The 9,602-nt window shown below is 46.1% G+C and overlaps 1 pseudogene; it reads right to left on the reverse strand.

Moving 5' to 3' along the window:
* Window positions 1–4,982: 4,982 nt before the first annotated feature.
* LOC125758617 (venom serine carboxypeptidase-like) lies at window positions 4,983–9,386 on the reverse strand (annotated as a pseudogene).
* Between the last annotated feature and the right edge of the window lie 216 nt (window positions 9,387–9,602).

The raw sequence follows: 9,602 nt of genomic DNA on the forward strand, positions 1-9,602 counted from the left end.
AGGACATAATTTGGGAAGCGCTGTGGGCTGATGCGTCTAGTTTTACCACGAGTCACCTTAGGCATACGCTTAGACCAAGTCTGTTACGGTATTAATGGTCGGCGATGTCCACATTCCTCGCACGCGTCTTGAAGAACGCCCCCTTTTGCAAGCTTGATGTACGTACCAGTGCCGGCACGAACCAGAAGAACAGGTTACTGTTGAACTCGCTGTTGACGGTCAGGTATCCCGAGTATCCCAGCACGTACTCCAGCTCGTCCCCGCCGATGCGACCCGTCTGACTTCGGGATCGTGCCTCGTTTAGACGTCCACTGTTTATGAGAGGCGTCAAGTAAAGCGGATCTCCTACGCTCTCGTCGCTGTCTGTGCCGTCGACGCCTGGAATGGTTCGCCAAAGCAGCAGCAGAAATGCCAGTATCACCAGCAACTTCCTTTGGATGGGCGTTGCCTTCATTGCAGAGCCTTTTGTTCTACAAAAAAGAAAAAGAAAACATGAATGAAGAGACTGGAAATTAATATCTTAAGCTCATTTCAATTTCAGTTTCTTAAACATGATAGCTAGTGTGGGCTTACTGCCTTAGTCAGCTGCCGTTGCCGCTTAGCACGTAGGGTGTCGCGTTACTAAGCTCGAGGGCGTGGGTTCGATTCCCGGCCACGGAGGCCGCATTTCGATGGGGCCGAAGCGCAAAGAACATCTGTGTGCTCATGTTTAGATGCACGTTAGAGAACCCCAGGTGGTCGAAATTAATCCGGATTTCCTCACTTCGGCGGGCCTCATAATCATGTCGTGATATTGGAGCGCGAAACTCCAGCAATTATATTACTGCTACATTAGTCATCTTGATGTCCGCTGCTTCCTGTCGCCGGGATCCTCAAGTACTTTACGAGAAAGGTTAATAATATAACTTAGACGCATTGTCCTGAAACGATTCCAAACCCGGTCAACCCGAGTCGCAGTCGACGTCACCACCTCTGAGTCTCTCTGTCACTTCACCTTTATTTTTAATTCATTTCATACGAGTAGTGTCAGTAACGTGATTAAGAATGCTGATTGCATTATATTCATACCCGCGGACCCACACAAAACGGTACCCTGCACTATTGAGTCAAGCGCAATTTTCCAAAATCAGTTAAACAAGCACAAACACAAGCGTCAGGAACCACAAACCGCTCTGGAAAATGATCGAAGGTCTGGATCAGGCAGCGCAACTGAAAAGCAGCTTCTCGAAACAGAGACCTTGTCGAGTTATACGTTTAACGGCGTGTCTCTTGATCAGGCGGTTCTTCCACACGGATTCAAGCGATACGTATCTACCGCTCCTTAACAAACCTTTTTGACGCCACCTGTGCATGTTCCACTGGGTACGTGTCGCTCTTCAATGACGGAGTGCCCTGTAAGATTTGGTCTGGGCCAGCAGAATTGAACACGCGCAATTATTCCGACAGTTCCGTCTGAACGCATGATACGCACACGCGCCTCACTCGTACGTTGCGTCGGCGGCGCTAGATGGAGCAACGCGTCCAGAGGTAAGCAGGAGAGAGGAGCCTGACTGCATACACTGCTCGCACCTTATACATGCATCGGCAGGGCGATTCGATGCGTCGCTACAGTGTTACAACGTTGATCACAAATGCGTCAACATTCATGACGAGGTGAGTTCGGCAGGAACTTGTTTCTAATAAAAGATGAAAAACGGAACTGAGTAAAAGAGAAAATGTAATGCGCACTCACTAGAAAAACGCTTAAGCACGTCCAAGCGTTACACAACTGGATGCAGCCCGCTGGAAGATTCTGCGCAGCACACAAAATTCCATACTAGAGCACAGGAAAACGCAGCACCGTGCTGAACGTGGTCGCACAGCTGTTGCAGCTGTGATCGGCTGACGCCACACTCTGGAGCTTACGCACAGACTATTTCCGAGGTGAATCAATAATATGAAATAACGCTAAGTGTGAAAGTAGGATATATAGAGAAAAAAAAAATGTCAAGGATGCCTCTCCGTTTCGCCACCTGGTGTGCAACAAAGTTTTCACTCCTCGAAAAAAGAAAACTGCTCCGCGCGCATCGGCGATTGTTACCTTCCAACCTATGTAGGACGAAACTGTACAAGCGTCACTGCGCACAGTATTGAGTTTACACCAACGTTGCAACAGAAGTGAATAATTCACCTGAAATTCATCGGTGATTTGCGCTGCATTCTGTAGCTGAATTGCATTACTATGAAAAAAAAAGAACCAAAAAAAGGGAAAGGCACGATAACAAAGATAAAAAAAATTACGCCATATCACGGAAGCACTCACGCATTCAATTCGACGGCGCTTCCTCGTGCCATTCGGCTGTGGAATGCACTTCCTGATTGCATTGTGTCCGAAAAAAGTCCTGATAAATTTCGTCAACTCATCATTACACATTCCTCCGCATAACCTAGACAAACTGTATAACGCCTTCTTTTTTTTCGTTATGTGTGTTTTATTAGCTCTCGTATGTATGAGTTCGTTATTTCTTTTTGTCCATTCATTGTACTCGTATGTTTTTTTACTGTGCATTACCTGCGCGTGTACGAAATGTATCTGTTGATGCTGTCTCGAATTGTATTATTTATTTATAGCGTTGAACTACTCCTTTTCTCTTTTCGTGTCTATAATTATTGTTAGCGAATATTTTAATGTGTTGAAAAAGGGATATGTGTGCTTTGAGCCATTCATCCTGTATGATATGTATTCATTATGTGTGATCCTTAATTTTTTGTTATACCCCCCTTACCCAATGCCTCTAACGAGGCCTGTAAGGACTCTTTAAATAAATAAATAATAAAGTGTGTGATGATGAGTGGGCGACGCTCCGGAGGTAAATCTGGTAAACCGTGAATCCTCCGTACATTTTGCCCACTCGATCATCATGTAAAGACGAGACAAACACGGGGTTGGCACAGAATATACACAACACAATGTTTTATTCGTCACCGTATATGGTAGTGAGATGCGGCTTCCGTTGACCCTTCATTATAACCGCTTTGTGGTAGTGAAGTGAAGCGACAGTGGTTCTTAGATCGGATGTAGTCTAAAGTTTGCAAAGATGAGATCGATGCAGGTTCCTCGGATAGTCGTTGGTTGTAGATGATCGAATGATATGCATCTGAGAGCATATCGAGATGCCATGTGTTGTATAAGCCAGGTGTCGTCTATGACGTTTACGTTGAAGTCTCCCGCCAGTATGTGTGGCTCGTTCTTGTATGTGGTTTCATATTCTAGTAACATGATGTCAATGTTTATCATGATGCCTCCTTTGGATAGATTGGGTGCCAGAGGTATTGTCATCAGGACGATTCCGCTGGAGAGCTTCACAGCGACATTCTCACTGTTGTCGCTCTGGCGAAGAGATAGGCCTCGAACCGGAAGTATCGTAGCAGACGACGCGCCGCTTTGCTATCCACCTATTCACAAGGTTTTGTCTACACATTACATGATAGCTTTCACGTGATGAGTGACGTCAATAGCAGCAATGGCGAATATGACCCTGCCTTTTGTACTCCACTGCAAGAAGTGGGTAAGCAAGCGCTTGCAATGAATTGACACCAAATGCGGAATTGGTCGTCACTTGCTGATCTATTAAACTATTCGTGCCTGTGTTGCCGAGTAATGGTAGGTATGCTAGAAGCACGCGCTTTAAAGCAGAAAGTAGAAGAATTTTGAAGCATCTACAGCGTGAACACAAAAACGACTTACGAGACGCCATATTCGTGGTGGTCACTACACAATGCCCCTTTCACTTTGATGCACGATGTGTTCATGCGAGAACTAAGACCAGGCACCGACCAATCACGATGGTTGACGCGTTCGTATTGAAGAAATGATCGTCTAGTGGTAATCTAAAAAGGCATAAGTTCAGGGGATGATGGGAGCTTGAATAGATGAAAAATTCGTGAACACAGAGTGTCGCTGGAGCCGAAGTTTCGACAACCGGACTTGTCTTCTTCGAAGAAGACAATCCCACTTGTCGAAACTTCGGCTCCTTTGGCACCTTGTGTTCATAAATTTTTCATGTCATTCAGTGGTAAGTAACCTTTAGAACCAATTATGCGCGGAATCGGCATTCATAGGTCTGTATTAACACAAAATAAGTTGGGTGCATATCCCAGAACCTCTTACGCAAGCATTGTTCTTACGAACAATGCTTGCGTAAGAGGTTCAGCAAATTCAGCAAATTCTGATGCTGCACATATTCAGCAAAGATGTTCAGCAAAAATCAGCAAATTCTGATGCTGCACATATTCAGCAAAGATGTTTAGCAAAAATCAGCAAATTCTGATGCTGCACATATTGTTAGGAGCGGCAGCCAGCCAACGGCAGAGAGGGCTTGCGAACGCAGAGCTTTGTGAAGTCGAACTTTGTAACGCTCGAATTATATTTGCGAGAGGAAATTGCAGGTAAACTTTAGCTATGCACGTATTAGGAAAGTGGACAGAACAATCAAGTATAGCACTTCTATAATGTTTTAAAGAAAGTATCTGACACTACGAATCGCTGTGCTTAGTGCTGATGGCGGAAGAACAGTAGATTCGTGCGAACTGACGAAGACAGAATCAGCGAAAAGACGAATCGCTTCAAAATACCACGCCAGATGGCCGAATTCGCGAATTCTTTTGTTTTGTTCGTGAGTGTTATTTCTTAGAATCCAGTATATGCTCTCAAGAAGAGTTAGTAGCATCATTTTCGCGAATACGACCCCAGTTCTGTTATGTCGGTGAAGCCCTGAATAAAAGAAAAGAGCAATACTAAAGTAAGTTCTATAACAATGATGTTTATTCTTCGTCTAGTGTGCTCCGACAGTAGCGTTCATACAGTGTGCGTTTGAGGCATGTCTTCTCCGTCGGCAAACGGGAGATCGTAAACGAACCTTACCATCATGTCAAGGGCCGCTTCAGGTTGGTCGTGCGGCGCTAAATGACCCGCGTTACGAATCATGACTTCTCTGAAACCCTTAACGAGTCGCGTGTAGCCGAACATAGCGGAATTTAGGGTTAGACTTCCGCGACCACGGCTCGGTGCGCGAGCGCCAAATTCTGCGTTGTGCCGCGGCGAAAGCCTCGGCCCCGGACCACGGAATTGTATCGACGAACTGCGCCGTGGCTGAGTACGGCACGAGAATGTCCAAATGACCGCTGTACACGAGAACCTTGTAGTTCTCCATCAACGCTGGCATGTAAGACTTGGCTGATCTGTAAATGTCGCCTATCATATTGTCCACGACCTTATTCTTGGCATGGAAAGCGTTTTCACCGACGTGAACGGCTCGTCGCACGGCTGACGTCTGGACGAAGTCCTCGTAAAACGTGACCGACGGCGGCTCTTTGATATTGAGCACATCGTAGGGACTCTGGTATCCAGTTGCGTTATTAAAGTATGTCGAAGACAGATTGTAGTAGTCGTTGGGCAGGTTGTAGATGAGGTCAATGAGGACGAAGGCGGCCTCGGCGTAGCTGTCGTTCTCGATGAAGCCCAGGGCGACATCCCTCTGTTGGTCGAAGTAGGCGGCCTCCTTGCGATCGACGAGACCCAGGAAGTACAGGTGGCTGGCCGTAGTCGATCATGTTAGGTGGGTCCGTACCGCCGTTGCCAAAAGCGATGCCCTTCAGGTTGATCTTGATGCGCTGAGAGTCACCCGCTTCGTGAATGGCGAACGCTGTGGCCGGGACGATCTTCCCTGCGCGAAGAGCCAGACGAGCACTACGTTACAATAAAGGTATTGAGGAGATATGTCGGTAAACTCACTCGCTTGTCGACTCACTCAGACTCAAATCGAGCCGTGAGTCTGAGTGAGTCTGGGTTAATAATATTTTGGTGAGTCTGAGTCCGAGTTAGTACGCTCGAGAAAAAATCTTATTGAGTCGGAGTCAGAGCTAGTCTAGTTGAGGAAAATTTCGGTTCGACTGAGTACGAATGAGTCCCAAGCGCAAGGTATATATCTTTAGTGAGTCTGAGTGAGCTCCATTTATTGGCTTACCTATAATTGAGGATATATGTTAACATGCACCAGTTAGGATGACCAGCTAAAACACTTAGTAACGATCTTTATATTGCTTTAGGAACGCAAACAAAACAGAAGTTAAATATAAGAAAAAATTTAAAACCGGAAATGTCGCTGGAGCCAACGTTTTGACAAAAACACTTGTTTTCGCCAGGGCAGCACGTGCGACATGTGGTTGGAAACGAAGGTCAAATGCACATGCGAGCTGCACTCATGAAGCGTTCTTTTTTTTTTCATAAATACTTTCGTGAATGGCATGATACCAAGCGGTCCTACTATAGATATTCTGCCAAAAGTAGTAAAAGTGAGGCAGTAAAAGAATCTATGAAACTGCATTTAAAGTCAACTTGTATAAATTAAACACTTAGTCTAAGAGTTCAGCCATAAAGGCGCAAAAGCAGGAAGACCGGTCTTGTAACAACACTAAGTCAAGTCGCACTGACGAGTAATACCTGAACGCGCGACGCAATAAGGTCGTGTAAAATTAAACAAATATTATGAGGTCTGTCTGAGTGTAAAACGTTATACCGGGGCTCAACCATGGGCTGTACAGAGGGCCCACGATGCGGCGGTCGATCTTGGCCTGACTGTCCCAACTTGGGAGCGGACCCGCTGCGCGCTGAGTCGCGTACCTCAGGACTTCCAATAAAGTTTTGCATATATCCATCCATCTCGCTCACTTCTGGGGATCTGTGTGCCAATAATGTCCGGCTTTGGAACGTATGTGTTGACGACGGACCTAAGATTTTCCCGAGACTGAAGTGCTTACGAACAAGTGTCATTAAATCTCGTAATAACTTCCATATTTGTGTGTCGTGCCATGGATGTTCTAGTATAAGGCGCTGTATATCACCATCCCCGTGACCGCGTGTAAATAATTTAGCCGAAAGAGAAACACCAGTCTTTGAAGAGGCTTCGTTCGTCAGCCGCGGTGGTACAGGGGTTACGGTGCTCGGCTGCTGATCCGCAAGACTGCGGGTTCGATCCCGGCCGCGGCGGGCGCGTTTCGATGGAGGCGAAATGCTAGAGGACCGTGTACTGTGCGATTCCAGTGGACATTAAAGAACACTAGTGTTCAAAATTTCTGGAGCCGTTGACTACGGTGTGACTGGTATCATATCATGGTCTTGGCAAGTAAAATCCTAGATATTACATTATTTTGTAGTTCTAGCCGAGTATGTAGAAGCTCACAAAACTCACCAGCGTACGATTCGCCTGTCACGTAGAAGTCTCTCTGAACATATTCCGGGAAGAGCGTGAAGAACTGCTGCAAAAACTCGAGCATGTCCCGAGCCACGTCTGTCAAGTTGCGTGCATATCCTCGCTCAGATTCCGTGAAGCTGAAACCGGCACCGACCGGTTCATCCACGTAGAGCATCGAGAAGAATCGGGCCCACGTGTTTGGACGCCGTACGGGCACGAAGGGGTCGCCGTCTTCAAGCGCGTACGGGCCATGCTCGGCAAAGAAGCCCAGCAGGGATGACGATCCTGGACCCCCCTGTAGCCATGCCAGCACGGGCGCCTCCTCCGGCCGTTCCTGTGTACGCAATAGTAGTAAACAAGACTTCAAGTTGGCTGCTTCACATGAGCGGAAAATAACGAGGGCTATAAAAAGCAGCAATAGCCAACTGCCTTTAATTAACGCGAAGAAAATGTACTCTTGCTGCGTTATTTCGAAAAGAAGCCAGCACGAAAAAGTGGCGATGGTGCTCTGAAGTTCTGCATCTGATCGTCACGACGTGATCGATTGTGACGGGCTCTGCTTTTGCGTTGTTAGACTAACGTTTGTATATTTGCACCACGTTGTATTCTAAAAAAAGGTCAGATACCGATATTTGCGACTGTTAGAGAAAGTTTGAGTGCGCAAGGATTTGAATACGAATACACTGTGTAATATTTGTGCCGCAACCCTCGGATTTTTCGCTGACATGTGTTTTCGAATGATTATTGGTAGCTTACACGCCAGCGCTGTTTTAACATGACCTTAATCTAGGCTCCATAAGTGCGAAATTAAAGAAGAAGAGTCTGAGCTTTGAGTCTCACGTGTAGTTAACAAAACCGCTTAGTTTACAGCTACTTGTGTTGTTCGTGAGGCATGATTTGGATATATGAATCCGCGTGGCTGTTTTTTTCCCTATGTATTTTTCGTCGACATATAAAACAGACCATATAATGAATACTCCCGTTTCTGCCAAACTAAGTGGAGCATGTAGAAGTGATTCATACTTACTTAGGAAGAATACACGAGAAGCTTTGTGGACTCACTCCTCTTCTTTCTACACGAGGCAGCATAGGTATGCGCATTGAGCAATCGGTTACGGTATAAGCGGTCGGCGATGTCCCCATTACGTTATAGTTTAATAAATAAGTAAAAAAAAGAGTTACAGTGACATTTTACTACGTGCTTGCCCGGAGTGACGTTTCACTTGTGCAGTGTTGACCAAATCTGTATAAGGTGAACACCCCATTAGCATTCAAGCCGTTAAAACTAGAACGTTTATTCCCCTTTACAATGAAAATATCTGTTATATGATGCCTAATCTTGGTGTAGATTATCACAGTAATAATGTTTCGACTTATGTAATAAACATAAGTTTCTATGAGGTCATGAATACTAATCAGGTGTTCACATTAGATTCGGACGACCCTGTACATTGCCCGTGGAACGTCTCTTTAACCAGGATGGTTTTTACACACTCCACGACGGTGATTTGACGAACTGGGCATATACGCTTGCGCGTAAAAGGGGTTGACCCGCTACCCCTTGATCCCAGTATTGGGAATTAAAATATTCGGGATCACCGAGGGAGATGTGTTCGTGTTTGCTTGTGCAGACAGACACCGTGGTAGCTAATGTACTTAGCACGTGAATATGTTTTCTCCGCCTATCCGCGTTGCTGTTCTTGGCTCACAAGTGCCTCTTTCGCGACGCCTCGTCGCATCGTCTTTCTCATTTTCCGCTTTGTCTCTAAGTGGCGCTACTTGTGGGGACAAATTTCACGACACCGATTTCACAAATGGGGCATTTACGCTTGCGCATAGAAGACGCCCCGTTTATAAGCTTATACTTGCCAGTGCCGGCACGAACCAGAAGAACAGGTTACTGTTGAACTCGCTGTTGACGGTCAGGTATCCCGAGTATCCCAGCACGTACTCCAGCTCGTCCCCGCCGATGCGACCCGTCTGACTTCGGGATCGTGCCTCGTTTAGACGTCCACTGTTTATGAGAGGCGTCAAGTAAAGCGGATCTCCTACGCTCTCGTCGCTGTCTGTGCCGTCGACGCCTGGAATGGTTCGCCAAAGCAGCAGTAGAAATGCCAGTATCACCAGCAACTTCCTTTGGAAATGTGCAGCCATCATTGTAGAGCCTCTTGTTTTATGAAAAAGAATAAATTACGATATCAATCGTACAACAAACTTGTAATCCCATTTGAAAATACGAAAACACGCACGCGCGCATTTCTTGTACAGAGAATTAGTCGTCGTGCACTCACTTCTTTGTTCTTTTTGATGTCCGCAGCTGTCCGTCGCAGGATTACGGAGGTGTTGTGTGACAGTTCATAAAAATAAGAA

Source organism: Rhipicephalus sanguineus, chromosome 5 (genome assembly GCF_013339695.2).
Source record: "Rhipicephalus sanguineus isolate Rsan-2018 chromosome 5, BIME_Rsan_1.4, whole genome shotgun sequence".
In the NCBI taxonomy this organism is placed as follows: Eukaryota; Metazoa; Arthropoda; class Arachnida; order Ixodida; family Ixodidae; genus Rhipicephalus; species Rhipicephalus sanguineus.